The sequence below is a fragment of the Pinus tabuliformis genome, chromosome X (genome assembly GCF_031772625.1).
Source record: "Pinus tabuliformis cultivar Carrire ecotype Pingquan chromosome X, CPIR1, whole genome shotgun sequence".
NCBI lineage: Eukaryota > Viridiplantae > Streptophyta > Pinopsida > Pinales > Pinaceae > Pinus > Pinus tabuliformis.
Window position 1 is genome coordinate 914,087,574 of NC_142308.1, and position 20,625 is coordinate 914,108,198.

Consider the following 20,625-nt stretch of genomic DNA (forward strand, 5'->3'; position numbering starts at 1 on the left):
AGCACCGAGAGCATGGTATTCCAAATTGGACAATATCTACAACATCAAGGTTTTAAACAAGGGACAATTGATAGTAATATTTACATCAAATCTAAAAATGAAAATATTTTTGTCCTTATTGTTTATGTTGATGACAATTTGTGGAATTGATTTAGATTTTCTAAGACAAAAAATTGTAGCTGAAATGTTACCTGAGTTTGAATTTTAATGCCAAGAGAACTCTCCTTCTTCCTTGGTTTGTAGATAGAACAATAAACCATAGGAATGTGTATCTCTTAAAACAAATACCTCAAGTATATATTGAGAAAGTTTGGGATGGAAGAGTGTTGACCTATTAGTATTCCCATGGTCATTAGTTGTAAGCTAAGTAAATATGATGAATCACCTATGCTTAATCAAACAATGTTTGATTCAATGATTGGCATCCTGATGTACCTAACACCCCCAAGGCTAGATATAATGAAAGTTGTTTTAGTAACAAGGTATCAATTAGCCCCTGAAATGTGTCATCTATTAGCTACAAAAAAAATATTCAGATATTTAAAGGCCACAATAGACTTTAATTATTGGTATCCCAAAGGTGATAAATTTTCCTTAAATGCATACACAAATGTTGATTGGGCTGGAAATATCGATGATTAAAATATCACAAATGGTGGTCCTTTATTCCTAGGGGATTGTTTGGTGTCTTGGTTAAGAAAAAAACATACATCAATGCCACTATCCATAGTTGAAGCTAGGTGCACAGTAGTTGTTGCATGTTACACTCAGATTCTACGGATGAAGCAATCATAGCAAGACATGAAGGTAACATATGATCCACCAATTCCTGTATTGTGTGATAATACAAGCACCATAAGTATGTCCAATAACCTTATTATTCACTAAAAAACCAAGCATATACCTGGCGAGTACCATTTTCTTAGAGATCAGGTGGTTAATTCAATTGTAAAGTTGGAATGTATATGAGCCAAGGAACAAATAGCTGATATATTCACTGAGCCTCTTTCTCATGATCCTTTAAATATTTGAGGTAGAATTTGTAAGTGATGTCTCCCTCATCTCTTCATTAGTCTCCTTCAAAAGGAACAAAGGAAATTGTCCAATTTAGTTAGGGATAGTTGTATGGTAGGAAATTAGAGAGATGAGAAGCGAATAAGCCTAGGGGAATCTACAAGATAAGGAGTAGCATGTCTTTAGGATAAGAAGTTGTCTCTTTAAATAGTCATTAGTATACATTATCACAAAATTCAATTGGTATAACAACAACAGAGTTAATATCATAAACATAATACAATTATTAAAACTATGAGACCTTTGTACAAAAAGTGCAGCTTGGGCCACACCCATTTTCCAATGATGTCCAAGGGGGGGAATGAACAAACAAACTCACAAAGTGAGCAAAGAAATCAAACATGGAGATGGAGAATGAGAAAATTGATAGGGGGAGTCACACCTAAGGCCACTAATGAGAGCAAATGTTTGGTGGTGTTTCCATCAATCCCTAAGGGGGATATTTTTGAATGTGTTGTCATTGATGTCAAGTTCACGGGGATAATGTTGATTATTCATTGATGTCAAGGCCATGTAGAACTCAAGCAGATTAATACTGTTGGGAAGGTTGAGTGTTGGGTCAAGGCCCATGTAACAAGTTGAAGTAAGCTTAGGAGGGATCAACCCAAAGCCCCAAAAGCTTTAAAGAGGTCACATGGTTAATGGATGGAAGCATGGAAGCAAATCTCAGGAGGGATTCCCTATAAATTGAAACCTCCAAGAAGGTCGAGTGCCAAGGACGTAAAGCCTTTGGTCATCACTCCTAGTCACCAAGGGCCACAAGACAATACTCAAGAGCTACACACCCCATTGGGACATCAAGCCATCAACCTTCTCTCAAAATGCAATAAAATCAATCTAAAGTTCCCAAGATTCAATAGAAACCATCATAACATGGAGGCAAATCTCAAGATGGAAACACAACTAGAAACCCTTATCCTTGAGACCTAAGACCCCATCACACATGGCAGGATAGGTGGCACATCTACATAGATAACATAGTGACAGTGACATCACATAGATACTAATGTGGCATCTTGTGAGCAGAACATGTGGCAAGTGGATTTGACTTTTTTGGTTGGCCAAATGTCCAAATAATGAGCGACACATGGAAGAAACATGTGTTTAGGTGAACACATGGAAAAGTATCATTGAATGTAGCAGGTGGTTTATATGTACGAGTAGCTGATGAGGTGGCTTGTGGGTCCCTCACTAGATCACTCGGTTCAAGGATGTTGTAACAAGAAGTAGTGTAGTCGACAAGTGGTGGCTGACAAATATATAATTTTCCATCATATACAACAAATGGAAAAGTAGTGTTCCAATCTATCAAACTTCCATGATATAGAGTTATACATACCATAGTGAGAAATGGTTAATGGAAGATAAGTGATGTGCGGTGAGCAGTGCGTTGATATATGAAGAATTTTTTCATTAGTAACAAACAAGCAATTGGGATTTCTATCCATTGGAGTGGAAGGGTAGAGGGATTTTGTAAACATTGATGGAATGTAGTCGATGGGTTATGATCATTGTTAAAGTTATGGTCACCACCATGGTCACACGGTGTTGAAGGTTAAGCACCTAAGGGTTCTTCGATCTCAGATCACACTATTGTGTCTAAAAAGGTGAAAGGTATATATGATATCCAAGATAGCTAGATAAGTCTCTAGTTATGGCAATAGGCTGCGAGTTGCTGATGATTAAGTTCTATGGGGACTAGGCCCATCAGCCACTGGTCATAGGCCCAAGATAATGCATAGAGAAAAGTGGAATCCCTGATACCCAATATTTGATAGACCTATTAAGGCTACAATTCTAATTATAGGTTAGATGGGTCTAGGAATGGGCACTCAGTGCAGTTGTGGTGACTTGAAATTTTATTGTTTTGAGAACCAAACTTATGAGAGCCATTGGTTATAATGTGTGATCACTCTTAGGAGATGTGGCATATGAAAAGCATGTGAATGGTTTTAATTTGGAATAAAGGAAGCTTGGTGCCATTAAATCTTAAAAGAGTTGTGAATGAAGAGGTTTCTGAGACCAAGGTTGGTTAGAAGGGAGAGTGTTGCACTCAATTGGGCAAGAAAAAAAGTGATCCAGTCAACCCATGATACCAAGGGTCAATACCATGGTATTCCTCCCATGGTAAACAAGAGCTAGAAATTAGAGTACTTAGGGCAGCCCTAACCAATGTTTTGGGTGGAAAATTCATCAACACAAAATTAGGTTGAAACTGGTTGAGGATAGGAGATCTATGTCTAGAAAAGTAAATAAAACAATGTGAGATGAAGAAGTTCACATGAAAATTAATTATGTAACTATTGTGGACAAGTAGAATAAATAAGTCAACTCATGATACTATGGTTGAAATCCATGGATAAATACCCATGGTAATAAATGTAGTAAAACTATAAATGCATATCAATGAGTAGGATCTCGGTGCACATGTACATGTACGTTTGTTCAAATCAAGAAGAACATAGAGAAGTGTGGTGGAATGGTGGATATTTTATATGCCACTTGGTATAGATTTGAGTTCCAAGTTTGAAATTAGAGCTATATAAAGGCTATGAAGAACAAATTGGTTGAAAATTGAAGTTGGTATGTGAATACATAGTATACCTCTTCATTACTGTATGAAAAATAAATATGTTTGTAAGTGTGATGTCTAATACTAGAGCCATAGATATGAGTTTGAAAATGAATGAAAGAGGTATTTTAGAGTCTTAAGAAAGTAAGTGCTACAATAGGTTGGTGGCTCCAATAGGTTGGTGCCTATAAACTATTGGGAGTTACTGCTTCCAGCAAGTGGGTGCTTGCAACCAAAAGGGGGTTGGTGATTCCTATAGGTTGGTGCCTACAAAATATAATGTAAACATAACTTGGTGCTTGCATTTACATTATAATCAAAATAAAGTTTGCAGTTTTATATCGTATTGTCTTCCACATAAATATCATGTGTTCAAGCTCTATGTTATGCAACCAGCTCATAAAATAGAAGAAAAGATAGATCAATGACTTCAAAATCAACCTCTTCGAAGGGGAAACCTCCTTTACATTACACAAATGAACAATTCTTGGATGATACAAATGAAAAAACCTCCTTTCTATATATAGGAGTCTAAAGGATCACAATATAATCAAAGCTGACATAACAATAATAATATAAGGGCACAACAATAACAATTGGGCTTCTATAGGGCACATTAATAACAATATGGGGACAATAGGGGCATAAAAATAATAATAAGGGCTGTAATGACAATAGTAATGGGGGAATCAATAGTATTATAGGGACCTAACATGCCCCTCTCCTTAAAAAAGGTTTTGTCCTCGACGCTTGAGTAGTTTTGGATGCTTCTGTATAAAATTCTCATCCTCCCATGTGGAATCTTCAGCGGGTAAGTTCTTCCACTTGATGAGATACTCTGAAATTGATCGATTTCATAGATATCACGGTCTTGTTTCTGTGACTGTTTTAGGTTCCAATATGATTTTTCCTTCCTCATCAAGTTCTAGGAATATTGTTTGAACTGGGAGCTTGTCACCTATAACCTTCATTAAGCATGAAACATGGAAAAATGGGTGCACTTGGGAAGCTGTAGGAAGCTCCAATTTGTATGCCATAGTACCAATCTCTTGCAACACCTTGTACGGAACATAATACTTTGGTGATAATTTATCATCCTTCTTAGCTTGCTTAATGGACATTTGTTTATATGGTTGTAGCCGTAGAAATACCTAGTCACCTACATCAAAACTTCTTTTGTTGTGATGTTGATCTGCCTATTGTTTCATTCTATTCAGTGCCAAAGTGAGGTTATCCTTTTAGAGTTGGAGAACTTGTTGTTGATGCTCGATGTGATATTCCACTACTTGAACCTTAGAATTTCTTCTTAAATATGATGTGATGGATGATGGATGATATCCATAAAATGCCATAAATGGGATCATTTTTGTTGCAGTATGGAAGGAAGTGTTATACCACCATTCAACTAGAGGCAACCAATTGACCCGTTGTATCTATTTATCAGATACAAAGAAACAAAGATATCCTTCCAAACATTTGTCTACTATCTCAATTTTACCATTAGATTGAGGATGTTAAAATGAGCTATGAGATAACTGAGTATCCAAACAAGAAAATAATTATGTCCAAAAATTTCCAGTGAAAATGGGATCTCTTTTGCTTACAATAATATTTGGGTTTCCATGTAGCTTTTGATTTTTTTCCATAAATGCAGTAGCAACTATACTGGGTTTAAATGGATGAGATAACGCATAAAAGTGTGCATACTTGGTATTCTTCCAACTACCACCATTTTGACACTCTTTCCTTTGGACTTGGGTAAACCTGTGATAAAATCCATTCAAACCTCCTCCCAACGTTGACTTGGAATCGATAAAGGTTGTAATAGACCTAGGGTCTTAATTGTTTCAACTTTATTTTGTTGGAAAACCAAACATTTTGCCAGCAACTTTTGAATATCAAATTTAAGGTCATTCCAAAAAATTCCTTCTTAACCCTGTGGTAAGTTTTTAAAATTCCCAAGTGCCCTCCTAAGGGAGAGGTGTGCAATTCCATAAGAATATTTTGTTTGAGTTGGGAATTATTACAGAGGTATAAGTGATCTTTGTACCATAACAAATAATTTTTCCAGCTAAATGTATCATATGTACTGGGATCTTGTTGTAGCTTTTGAGTGAGTGCCCACACTTCTTCATCATTCTTCCATTCATCCCTTGCTTCATTTCTCCAATATGGTTGCATAATAGAAATGGCGCAAAGCAATACTTCCACATCCTCATATTTTCTTGAAAGTGCATCTCCAACAACATTTTGCTTCCCTTTTTTGTAGATTATTTCAAAGTCATAACCCAACATCTTTGTGACCCATTTTTGCTGCTCTTTTGAAGATAACATTTTTTTCTAAAAATTATTTAAGACTATCATGATCCGTTTTTACCTTGAAGTGTCTTCCTGTTAGGTAGGGTCACCATTTCTTAAGTGCATGTAGTATTGACAACATTTCCTTCTCATAAATAGCTTTGTGTAAATACTTTCCTTTGATTGGACAACTTTTGAAAGCAATGGGTATTTCTTCTTGCATTAGAACAACACCAATTTCATTTCTCAAGGCCTCACATTCCACACTAAAGGTTTTTGTGAATTTCGGTGTAGCTAAGACTGGTGCTTGGCACATTGCCTCTTTAAGATGTTCAAAGGCCTTCGTTGCTTTCGGAGTCCATGAAAATTCATCTTTCTTCAATAATGTTGTTATAGGTGCTACTATTCTCCCATAATTCTTAACAAACTTGCGATAATACCCTGTCAACTCGAGAAATCCTCACAGATGCTTTATGGATGTGGAGATTTCCCATTCCTTAATGGATTTAGTTTTTCTAGGGTCTACCTTAACACCTTCATGAGATACAATATGACCCATATATTCCACATCTTGTACTCCAAAGAAACATTTGGAGCTTTTTTCATATAATTGTTTCTCCTCCAATAGTTTGAGCACCCTGTCAACATGTTGAACATGATCCTTCCAAGACTTGCTATAGATTAGTATATCATCAAAAAATACTAACACAAATTTTATAAGGGTTTGAAAATGGAATTCATCAAACCTTCAAATGTAGAAGGTGCATTGGTAAAGCCAAAAGGCATGACCAAAAATTCATAATGGCCCTCATGAGTTCTAAATGTTGTTTTTAGAATGTCTTCAATATTCATTCTGATTTGATGATATCTTGATGAAGATCCAACTTGGTGAAGTAAATTGATCCATGCAATTCATCTAATAATTCATCAATGACAAGAATGGGAAATTTATCTTTAATAGTGAGCTTGTTGAGCTCCCTATAATCTGGACACATGCACCATGATCCATCCTTCTTGTGCACCAATACTACTAGAGCAGAGAAAGAACTTTGACTAGGTTAAATTATACCAGCCTCTAGCATTTCTGCAACCATACGTTCAATTTCACTCTTTTGGAAATAGGGATATCTTTAAGGCCTGATTTTTGGAGGAACACTTTCTAGAATCAAATGAATAGCATGATCATGATCACGAATAGGTGGGAGGCCTTTGGGAGTCTCAAATACCTTAGAATGATTGTCCAAGACTTTTTGGAGATCTGGAGAAATAGATGATTTCGATGTGGGAACCTCTAGCGAACATAATTGTGCAATTACGACTCGTTGTTATTTATTTATAAGTTTTTTCATGCCGTTAGAGCTGACTATCTTTCCCAGATTCCTTGCGATACCCATTAATTCAACTTCCTTTCCTTTCAAAAAAAAATTCAAGAAAATTTCTTGAAAATTAAAAGTTATCGTACCCAAATATTGTAGCCATTGGACTCCTAGTCCAAAATCAGCACCACCCATTGGAATGGAAAGCATTGGGCTATTCAATACATATTCTCCCATGGATAGCTTGATATTATGGCACTTTCCAAAGAAATTTATGGTTCTTCTATTTGTAACCATCACTTGACACTCTAGTGCTAGATATATGAAGCAATTCAATTCCTTGGCTATCTTATAATGAATAAAATTATGGGTATTACCCTAATCAATCAATATTGTTACCTTTTTCTTCTTGATATGTCCTTTTATCTTGAGATTTTGAGTGGTAATTCTGGTCAATGCATTACAAGATATGGTAGGATTCATTTCTTCTTTCTCTAGGGTTTGTTCATGGTGTATATCCTCTTCTTTTGATGTTTCTTGTTCCTTTTCTTCCTCCTATTCACAATCTATGTAAAATAATTTCTTCTCAGCATATTTATGACCTTTAGTGTGTTTACTATCACAACTGTAATGAATCCCTTTTGCTCTTTTTTATTCCAATTGTTTTGGTGTCAACCTTGTAGGTTGTGGAAAGATAGGAGCAACACCACTTCCATCTTTATAGTTGTGAGTGGTAGGCCTCCTTATTTCCATAATTTTGCTTTCAATTTTTCTTGCCAACCTGAATGCCTTCTCTAGTGAATCAGGTTCCCAAAGGCGAACCTCATGTTGGATTTTATCCTTTAAAATCCATATGAACACATCAACCCTATGCTCCTTTGGAATATATTTTACCCTTATGTTCAATTTTGGGAAGTCCTTAATGTGCTCCATCATTGAACCCTTTTGTTCAAAATTTATCAATTGGCTAAAAAAGGTGTTTCTTTTTGTATCCTTATAATGTGCTATCATTTCTTCCTTAAAAATTTCCCAAGTGACAATTTGTTGAGAGCAAAGCCATCAATACCATACAAAATGATTTGGTTCCAAATATAAAGTTGCAATGCATACCTTTTGTGTGTTTTGCAAATTATGGTGACCAAAATATTGCTCCATCTGTTGTATCCATGTTAAGAGATCCTTTCCATCAAACTTCCTCATATCGATCTTTGGAACATGGTGGGTCTTCAATCCAATGTTAGAGTCTATGAAATCATGATTAAAATTTCTTTAGTTCTCATCATGAGTTTGCTTTACTACCCTTTCAAAATTTGTAAGCATTTCTTGTAGCAACTTTGTCAAATCTATCTTCAAATCTTCCATGTTGCCTTTAATATTTGTTTCTATACCATCCATCTTAGCTTCCATGCCATCCATATTAGCTTACACACCGTTCATCTTAGCTTCCATGCCATTTATCTTAGCTTCCATGCCATTCATCTTACCTTCCATGCCTTTCTTTAATCCACCCATCTTAGCTTATGTTACCTTTTGTGAGAGTGAATATTGTTGCACTTGGTCTCGTAGGTTTGATATATCATGTTGCATTTCTTCCTCTTCTTCATGAGTCATGGTAGACATTTCAGGTTTCTTACTAGGTGTTTCCTTTTTCTTTCTCTCGGTCATCAATTAATGATAATTATTCCTCACTATGCCCTTTGAATCACTTCAAACTATTTTTTCAAACCAAACTTATGCAAATGTTTAAAAAAACCTACACACCTTTTTTTTGCTTTGCAGGAGACCGATATTGAATGTATTGTATCTCTGAAATTTTGGATATCCAAGGTCTTAAATTGATCCCTGTGGTAGCCCTTTGCGTCCTCTTTCCAATGCCACCAGTCTGATCGAAAATTGGATTATCCAAGAAAGCGTTATGCCCAATCTCCCAAGATGACCTGATTATATACTTTTTCAGTATAACGAACTTGTACGAAATACCACGTGTCACTTTTTCGACCTTTGAACCTAAAAATGATACAAAGAACACTACAGTCCATCCTATTTCTATAACTTCTTATGAAATTTCAATCCGTTACTCATCATGGAAAATTTTAGGGGCAAATTTCCGCCCTTGGGCTAAATTAAGGTGTTTTATATTTTTATTGGCCGAATATTTTGTATCATAGTACATTGTTACAAATCGCCTCAAATTTATTTTATAAAAAAATTAGGTATGGAGGTTAGCCCACCTTATTTTAAGGGAGAGGGTAAAAAAAGTAAATTTAGCCCTTGAAATTAGGAGTTACAATCTTCTATTCACCCTCATTTTCAAGAAAATGTATTTATGATAGTTATAAATAAAAATATAAATACAGTGGAGGTATGGTAAATAAATAAAAGCTCTTTTTGGTAAATAAATAAAAATACAAATAAACTAGAGGTATGGTAAATAAATAAAACCTTTTTTTTATATTTAGTCCATAACCCTCTTTCTATTTAAGAAGGCTCAAAAACGAGGTTTCATTTAAGTGAATGCTATGGGCCAAATACCATATTTATAAAAGAGGTATGGTAAATTAATAAAAATATAAATAAACAAGAAGTATGGTAAATAAATAAACCATTTTTTTATATTTACTCCATATGTCACCTTATATTTATGAACACGCAAAAAATATAAATAAAGTGGAGGTATGTTAAATAAATAAAACCTCTTTCTATATTTAGTTCATAACCCTCTTTCTATTTAAGAAAGCTTAAAAAAGAGGTTTTATTTAATTGAATCCTATGGGCCAAATACCATATTTACAAAAGAGATATGGTAAATTAATAAAAATATAAATAAACGAGAGGTATGGTAAATAAATAAAACATTTTTTATATTTACTCCATAAGTCACCTTATATTTACGAACACTTAAGGGCCTAATTATTATTAATACCATGGGCCAAATTATTATTAATACCATGCAAAAAAACATTATTAAAGATGACACATGGTATTGACCCATGGTATTCACATGGAATGCGGCCTATTTAAAGGGGGCAATTAAACTAGCATAGATCCATCTTTACTGGATCAAATGTCGTGATATGCAAACTAACATAGAGTGGAGAAATATTTGATCCCTCTCGGGGCTTGGTAGATCAAGAGTAAAAATGGATCTTGTAATTTAATGTCACTTAAACATTTTAACTTGGTTAAAAAAAATAAAAAAAAATCAATTATTAATTTTATTAATTTTTATAAATTACTAATAGTAGTCTTTAAGCTCCAGGTTTATGATAACCCATGGCATTGACCCATGGTAATACCATGGTATTCATGTGAGCATAGACTATTTAAAGGGGAAATTCTATCATCTTAGATCCATCTTGAATCTGGTTCTACCAAGTGCTCGAAGGGATAAATAGATTCCATCCCTCTAAGAGTGGTAGATGTGGAGTTAAGATGGATATAGGTTGGTTTTTATGATAATGAAGATATTAAATAGAATTAGGAAATTATATTGTAAAAATAATCTTAAGGCGAATGGTTAAAGCTAAATTTAGTCACTTCACTAAATTTAGTAGAAAATACCAATATCTCCATTAATATTGATTTTTTTTATTTAACAAAAAAAAATTCAAAACAATGAAATCTTAACTCTTTCCGCATCACCCTCTGGAAGAGAGATAGTTGCTGCCCAAATTTCCCACCATTTTTCAAACATTCTCAATATGATATCTTCATGAAAAAGTTAAGGTACTGATCTTGGATTAGTTGTTTGAAAAATATGCTGGTTTGTAAAACCTTTCATCTTCTCTGCTATTCTTAGTTTGTCATAATGATCTATAGGGGTTGGGTCACTGCACCATATTGTCCTTAAAGGCAGAGATTGTGCACCAAAAAGGAAATTAATCCACATGTTACAATGCTATTAAAAATGGTATGAAGGTAGTGAATTATGCTAATAAGAAATTTACATTGGGAGAGACGTAATTAAATTTTATTATTTAATTGAAGATTTCAAACTAAAATAACGATAAATCTACATTTATATATTTATATATTGATTGGAAGGCTTCTGACAATGGTCACTTCTTTCCATTAGATCCCCTTCATGCCTTTGGGATACCTACTACTTCATTATATTATATAGTTGGGGCTTGCTACTTGTTGGCGTGTTGGGGTAAACAAACTTGATGTGTTTTTTTTTTTATCTCGCAGTTGGAGTCTATGGAATAAGAAAGAAAATTGATAGCTTGGCAAAAGTGGTAGCTTGACAAAAGTGGTAGAGATAACATTAATCTCTCCTACCATGACAAACATGGCCACTAAAACTTGCAACATTGTTTGTAGGAAGTGAAAATTATATTTCTTTTTTCCAAACATGTATGTTAGTATATTACAGTTTAATAAATATGTTTTATTATTATCATATATGATTTCATACTTTCACAAAACATTCACCAAGACTTCACAATGTTTTATTATTCAATGAAAGATTTTCCAAGATCTTACAAGATTTTATATATATATATATATATATATATATATATATATATATATATATATATATATATATATATATATATATATATATATCTATATATATTAGTGATAAAATGGCCTCCCATTTTTCCTATGTATCATGGGGATTCACCCATTTATTATACATATAAATTTAGGGTGGTTCTTAAAATTTTCCCTGATACTCATAGAGAATGTTATGACGAGTTTCCCAAGGTCACCTATTTGGGATGTAATTCAGGAGCCTACAAAAACAACAATTTCCTTGGATCATATCTTTGAAAATATTGCGATAAATGATCTAAAATTTGTTTCCGAGGTTCATAGATATGTCAGCTCAAATGGGTTTTAATTTCAGCTTTTGAAACGTTGTAGAACAAAAGGTATATCGAATATTTCATGATGACCTTTTTGGAGTAGCGAAACCCTAGATTCCAAAGCTCTGATACCAAATGTTATGCAAGTAACTCATAAAATAGAAGAAAATATAGATAAACGACTTAAAAATCAGCCTCTTCAAGGGGAAAACCTCCTTTAAATTACACAAATGAACAATTTTTGGATGATACAAATGACAAAACCTCCTTTCTATATATAGGAGTCTAAGGGGTCACAATATAATCAAAGTCGGCATAACAATAATAATATAAGGGCACAACAATAACAATAGTGGGCCTCTATGGGGCACAATAATAACAATATGGGGACAATAGGGGCACAACAATAATAATAAGAGATACAATGACAATAGTAATGGGGGAATCACTAGTATTATAGGGACCTAAAACTCTATGTCTTTGGTGCATTAATTTTTTTATTGAATGCATTTGATTGGATAAATAAAGATGTGTTTCATTCACTACAATTCTAAATTCATGTAAGTGTGATGGTAAGGTTGACCATCATATCCATTAATTGGTTTCTCTACAACTTAGATAAAATCTCTATTACTAATAGTGAAATATTAACTACCAAATAGGATCAAACCTCTAAGTGTTGGAAATATAATTTCTAACTTATAAAGGTATGTGTATTGGAATACAATGCAAGAAGGTGTAGCTCGATTCATTGGATGGTGCATACTTTATTGTACCAACAAGCCTCCTCACAGAAAGAAAGGCTTATTCCATCCTTTACCTATACCCACTATACCTTAGGATAACATCGACATGGATTTTATGGGTGGTTTGCCAACAACCAAGAAGGGACATAACTATCTATTTGTGATAGTGAGAAGTTTAGCAAGATGTGCATTCCTATGCCTTGTAAAACTACCATTAAAGGATAAGAAGTAACAAACATGTTCCTTAAAAGGATCTATGTTCACTTTAGGATACCAGAGAGAATCATATCATATAGGGATACCAAATTTCTTAGTTCCTTTGGAATGCACTTTGGGAAATGATAGACGCCAAGTTGAAGAGATCCACAACTTTCTAGTTAAAGAACAATAAGAAAACAATAGCGGTTGTTGGCTTAGGGGGTCCTAACCCAGGTTCAGAGTTAGTTGTTCCAATCAAAAAAACCCTACACTACTCGCCCTTTTGGCAACAATCCGCGTAGCACAGGTTGCAGTCTCACTTGAACCAGCATGGGGGGATGCTGGAACCAATTTTCTGAATCCAAAGATCAGTGTGATGTATTTTAATGCCCTAGATTTACCTCTGCGCAGATCTATAAGCCCCTAGGGCTTGATACTACAACTCTATCCTAATAGACTTTATACCTTCGCAAAGGTCTATGATGGGTCTTTGCAGGCCCTTAACAATCTATTCATCCACTTACGCGCACCAGAAAATAACCCTAGACTAGAGCTCGCGCAAATCTACTTAAGTATTTAATAAACATAATAGAATTCATCAAAATCTTGACGAAAGTACTTAACATGCATTTCATACATCTATTAAGGCTTATTCAAGTGAATCGCGCATCATTAGATCAATATTTCATAAATACATTATTCATCCACAACATATATCATAAGTAAAAGTAAAGTGGAATAAGCAGATATACACAATATTTCTTTGATAATGTTCTTTATTGATCTTCAATATGGTATTACAGACTCAAAAATACCCTATGCACTCAGCTGCAGGGGTCCACACACTCAACTGCAGACTCTACCTATGCCTCTGCGCACTCAGCTATAGAGCCTTTATCTCCTATTTGACCCACTTATCTGCGCTAAGACTTCTCTTCTATTGACCCATTACATTATGTATTATCTTTTATCGTGCCTTAAACTCTCTAAGACTAATCCAGGTAGCTATAGGGACACACAGGACAAAGAGGGCTTATGACCGCTCTAAATCAAGGTGTTCAGAATTATGTCGACCCAGGACTAGAATGTAGATCTCACCATCTTGATCGTGAAGGTGTGAACAGTTCGCCAGTCCGAGCTTGTATGAGGGAGAACGAGCCAGTCAAAGTTTTGGTCAAAGTTGGGATGTGGGCCAAGTTTAAGTGTCCTACAATTTGACCGACCTCGAGGCATGAAACCTTGCTCCCAAAATCGGTTGAAATTGTGGCCTCGTTAATTTTCCCAATATCCCTTATTTTCTAAAGTTTTCAAAATCTCCTCCTATTTTAAATAAAAAATAAAAAAATATATGAATGAGGTGGCAGGCCACCACCCCCGCCACCCCCAAAAACCATATTATACAAAAAAAAATATTTAAGATTGGGCTGACAGGCTGTGACCCCTATCGGCCCACCCAACCATAAACCAAAAATGTTTAATTATGGGTCGGCATCCATGCACCCGTCGTACCCTCCTCCCGACCTTCGTTAAACATATTGTATTAATGGGGTGGGCACAGGCCACCTTCGGTGGACCCAGCCCACACCCCGAAACCCCATACAATGCACCATATAACATTTAGTTCGGGACCGGTGGGGTTCGACCCGCCTAGCCCATGTGGCCAGCCCCCAAACGGGCAACCCCATATAATACACAACCACTAAATAAAAACAAACACTCCCCATTAATGCGGTGGTCAAAATCTTAATGTGCCCAAAAACAAATCCATTGGTGTGGGGAGCGTGGGGTGGGCCGCCCAATGCAGACCCAACCCCCTTTAAAGATAAAATTTGTATACAACCAAAACTGTAATATGTGAAAAAAAAGGGAGGGGTGGGGCTTGACCACCCGACCCCTCCTCAATCAATTCCTAATTTTGCCATTGTGCCACAACCAATTTATTGAATAATCGCCCAATAAAATTTTATAAAAACCTTATTTTTTAGTGCACCAAGGGGCATGGGGGAACCAGGAGTGGGCATGGATTTTGAGATAGAGGAGGCAGTGCATGCGGTTCGAGGTAGAATTTTGCATGAGGGGAGAAATTTCACTTTGTCAGAATTTGACAAATTTTATATGGTTTCAGCACTTCTCGATGCCACGAACGCAATGGCACTATCCGTTTCTCCATTAGAGTTTTGAATTTTTTGGCCATTTTTCAATATGCAGGTGGAACCATGATTGCTGCAAAAATAGGGAGCAGAACCATGATCCTTGAAATTTTCCTGAGGAGGTAACTTTTCTCCATGTCGGAATACAATCAAGTTTATAGTCGTTTTTCATTTTTTTTTTGTAGGGATCGCAATGGTGAGGGCAGATTCACCTTTCAAGTTGCATATTTCTAGTCCACCCATGGCGAAGAATCTTTGAGGAATCTACGGGGAATCTAAAAGATTCCTTGAGCCCCAGATTCTCAATTTCTCAGAATTCAAAAATTGGACAGTCGATTTTGCACTATTCGATGCCACAAATCTGATGGTGCATTCATATTTCTCATTTGCTAATTATATTCTTTAGACACTTTTCTAAGTGGAATGCAGGTGTCAGCATTCATGTGCGAGCAGCCATTTCCATGCGATTGATGTCGTGAGATCGATGGTACGAGTAGCTTCAGCAGTTTGACATCCGCTTCTTCATGTGGCCCTTGGTTGTGAGGTATACGCAGTCTGTTCATGTACTTCTTTTGCTATGCATTGTGCTACCCAGATCCCTATTGATGCTTGATGTGGGATCTTGTTTATTACTTGTTTTCATGATTCCTGCTTGATGTGACGTGGAATCACCTATGTGATGTACTTATTGCCATGATTTGTCATGTTGTGTTTTGATATCTCTTTGTTGTATGTTGGTGGGATACTTATGTTGTCATTATGTATGTTTGCATTGCGATCCCTTTTATTCCATGTTGGTGGGATGCTAATCATGCATGTGTTTGTGTCATACTGATAGGAGTCTTTTGACTGAGAGTTCCTGTAGTGGAGCATCTCTTGGAGCCACTCCTATGTGAGGGAATTTTCCTTGTATGATAACAACATCACCTCTATGTACATCGTCACTATTAACAACACTTAATGCAACAGCCTACACCATCTTGCACTGGGGCCCAGAGACGTAGTCCCTCCTGGACGAACTCTGTTATCAACGACTTATGTTTTAATGTTGCTAATGATTGTCATGTTCCTCTTCTTTACCACATGCAGATGTATTCATTTATGTTCTTTTAAAAAAAATACAACTTAACACATCATGAAAGTAAAAGGTCTTGGAAGGGTCCTTCATCACACCCGGACCTGGATCAAGTGGTATCGGAGTGGTCTTCATGTTGATGTGAATTGCAGTAGGAACAATGGAACGTGCAACAACAGAGGATGAAAAGGCGATGTACGAAACCATGCTCAAAATTTCCAAAAGGGTGGAAATAATGTATGAAACTCTACAGAAAGAGACAGAGAAAAAGGAGCGATTGCAGCTTCAGTTGCAAGCCACGGAAGAGGCCCTAGAAGAACTGAAGCATAACAAACATAATCATCAAACACAAAACGTTGAATTGAAGATGCATCCACATGAAGAGAAAGAGGATAAACATAGTTTTCTATGACAGCTGCAAGCAAAGGATGAGGCCTTGGAAAAAGCTGCAGCGTGACCCATGTGAGGTAAAAAGTAGTTCTCCATCTTCATGTATGTTTCCAGATGATGACTTCGCTATTTTTGAAAATCATACCACAGGAATTGGCTCCAAACTGTTGAAGAAAATGGGGTATGAAGGAAAAGGCTTGGGTGTTAATGGCCAAGGCATTGTCAACCCCATCAAAGTAGAAGAATTACCTCGTCAAGCAAGACTTGGGTATGTCAGAAAGGAAGTTGGGGAATGTGCTACGACAATTAGCAAACCACCAACAACAGATGATGAGAAGCCCTCATCAGTTCTTTCCAAATCGACAGAGGAGGTAAAAGCTATTGATTTCCTTTTTGTTTCGTTGTCACATAGTATGGTTTCTGTTGGAGATGTGGAGATCCCAATTACAGGGACAAACATAAGGCTCCTTACTAGGACGAAGCATGAGAAGGAAGAAGAACTTGGTGTTAATAACCAAGGCATAACTCAACCGTTGGAGGTTGTGCAAAGACCTCAATTTGCAGGCTCGAGATACACCAAAGGAGAATGCTCGAAGGTGTCATGTGCTTTTGAGACATTGTAAAAATCATTGAGGAAAGAGAATGATGGGAACACATCCCCATCATCCCATGGAAGTTTCCATCATAGGGAAAGAGCTGAGGCAAGCTCTCATCGCCATACTTACACCAGAGACAAAAAGGAAAGGTATAACCACTTTCGACATGTGAATGTTCATTTCGATTATGATCATGTTGTTAATGATGAATGAAAAACATGGCATCAAAAAACATGTACCTTTTGTGGATTACATAACCATACATTTTCTAAGTGTTGGAAAAGAATGGTAGCACACAAAAGGATGAGGTGTGAAAGACCTTCTTAACAACATGTAAGGAAATAGGTTAAGCAAATCTGGAAGAAGAAGATGTATTGCAGTCATTGCAACAGAAATGGCCATCAAAGAGCCACTTGTTGGAGGCTCCATCCAGTATAGTGCCTTAAAGACAAAGCGTCGATGCATGAACCAGGTGAAGCAATTGTTCGACAAGAAAAATATCCACAAGCAGGTGACCCATTCACATTGATAAGTGAAAAATGGTTTCTAGATATGTTAGTGTTTCATGGTCATTATTTTGTAAATCATTTGTTGCATTTTAAAATGTAAAAGTGATGATGTGTTTTCCAACACTTGTTCATCAACAATGATGTCTAGTATTATTTTGAGTTGCATTTTGAACTCTGAAAGTGATGTCATGTTTCCATCACTTGTCAAAGCAAATAGTGTTTGGCCTTATCTTTGTAAATCATGTCTTGCAGTGATGATGTGTTTTCCATCACTTATTGAAGCAATAATGATATGTTGGCCTTGTTTTTGTAGCTGCAGTGTCACATATATCTTGATGTAAACTTGACCATCGAGTATGTGTTATAAACTCGTGGCAAGTGTGGGATGTTTGGGTCTTTAGTTGGTCATGAAATTCAAGCATGTAATTTGCAAAACAATGTACTACAGGTTGCAGAGGTAGTAGGTGTCGGCTCATCGCTTAAGGCTCTGAAGAACAAAGGTGAAGGAGATGGAAGCGAGACCTTTTTAGGATGCTTGTGATGTAGACAAGGTATAGAGAATTTGCAGTTTATTTGGAGGACCAAAAGCTCCTCAGTGGGGAAGATTGATCCAGGTGGCTCCAGCAAGGATAATTTTAGGGACGAATGTTCGCCCTTTGGCGAAATTAAGGGGTTTTAAATTTTTAGTGGGCGAATATTTTTTATCATAGTACATTTTTACAAATCACCTCAAATAGCCCACCTTATTTTAAGGGAGAGGGTAAAAAAGGTAAATTTAGCCCTTGAAATTAGGACTTACAACCTTCCATTCGCCCATTTTCAAGAATAGGTTTTATTTAAGTGAATCCACTCGCCCATTTTCAAGAATAGGTTTTATTTAAGTGAATCCTATGGGCCAAATACCATATTTATAAAAGAGGTATGGTAAATTAATAAAAATATAAATAAATGAGAGGTATGGTAAATAAATAAAACATTTTTTATATTTACTCCATAAGTCACCTTATATACATGTAAGGGTGTAAACAAATAAAAATATAGGTAAAGTGGAGGTATGGTAAATAAATAAAACGTCTTTTTATACTTACTCAAAAGGTATGGTAAATAAATAAAAATATAAATAAAGTAGACATATCGTAAATAAATAAAACCTATTTTTATATTTAGTCCATAACCCTCGTTCTATTTATGAAGGCTCAAGAAAGAGGTTTTATTTGAGTGAATCCCATGGGCCAAATACCATATTTGTAAAAGAGGTATGGTAAATTAATAAAAATATAAATAAACGAGAGGTATGGTAAACAAATAAAACATTTTTTTATATTTACTCCATAAGTCACCTTATATTTACGAACACTCAAAAAATGGGTTATATTTAGGTGAAACCTATGGCCAAAATACTATGGGACAAATACCATGGACTAGATTGTTATTAATACCATGCAAAAAACCATTATTAACCCTAATATTAGAATTAATAAAAATAAAAATGACACATGGTATTGACCCATGGTATTCACCTGGAATGTAGCCTATTTAAATGGGGGAATTAAACCAGCATGTAGCCTATGCTAAGATTCACTAGGACTTTACAAAGTTTTATTATTTAGTGAAAGACTCGCCAAGATCTTACAAGATTTTATAATTGAGTAAAATATTCGCCATGCCTGGTGAGAGATTCGCCAAAAAATTATATATACATATTATATTATTGATAAAATCGCCTTCCATTTTTCCTATATACCATGGAGATTCGCCCATTTATTATATTTATAAATTTAGGGGGGGTTCTTAAAATTTTCCCTGAGCTCCAGAGACACACAGGAGAAAGAGGGCTTATGAATGCTCGAAAATAAAAGTGTTTAGAATGATGTTGACCCAGGACTAGAACGTAGATCTCGTTGTCCTAATCGTGGAGTTGCAAATGGTTCGTCAATCCGAGCTCGTATGAGGGAGAATGAGCCAGTCAGAGTTTTGGTCAAAGTTGGGCTGTGGGCCAGGTTAAAGTGTCCTACAATTTGACCGACCCTGAGGCATGTGTCGAGCCGTAAAAAGGGTCTTTTTCACCTCTAATTACCTCACATTAACTTGTCAATCCATGAACGATTTGTTATCTCAAAGAGTGTACTCAGTTTGAGGCTGTCATTTGTCAGAGTAATGCTAGTAGTATAGTTCTCAAGGAAATACAAGAGTAAACAGATGCTTGAAATAAAATCTACTTACACCAAAATACTTTAAAACCTAAATCATGCACTTGGAAAACTAAGCAATTTATCAGTCAAGGGTCCAGTGGCAATAACTCATCCCTTTGGAAACTGATGTACATAAAGGTAATCAAGGAACAAATCATCAATCTGGAGACTAGACAACAAATGCCAACGCCCACTACAGTTTCAAATCGTTCTACACACCAAAGAAACAATAACGCAAATAACAAGAAATGGAACAACAATTAAGAAATGGAACAACAACTAGAAAATGTAACAACAACTAAGTCTGATGAGTAGCAACATCTTAACCTACAGGAACAAGTGCAGTAATCATATCCTACAGAAATCAAGTGATAACCTTTACTGAAAGGGTAAATCGGATAGCAAATAGAAATGGAACGACAACCAATTATCAATGGAATATAGAACATCGTTTAGCACCAATGATGAATATACAATACCGAAATAAATAACTCACACACCATACAAAGATATTAAGAGGAACAATAATCTAAGTCTGATATCACAAATATTAATCTCAGTTAGAAAGGATAACGATCACAATTCATAATGGAACGACAATGTCAATTTAATAGCAATCGTATGAAGTATAAACCATAGACGAATACAATAATACCAACTTAAGAATATTACAGCTCGGTTACTCTGCAATTGAACAT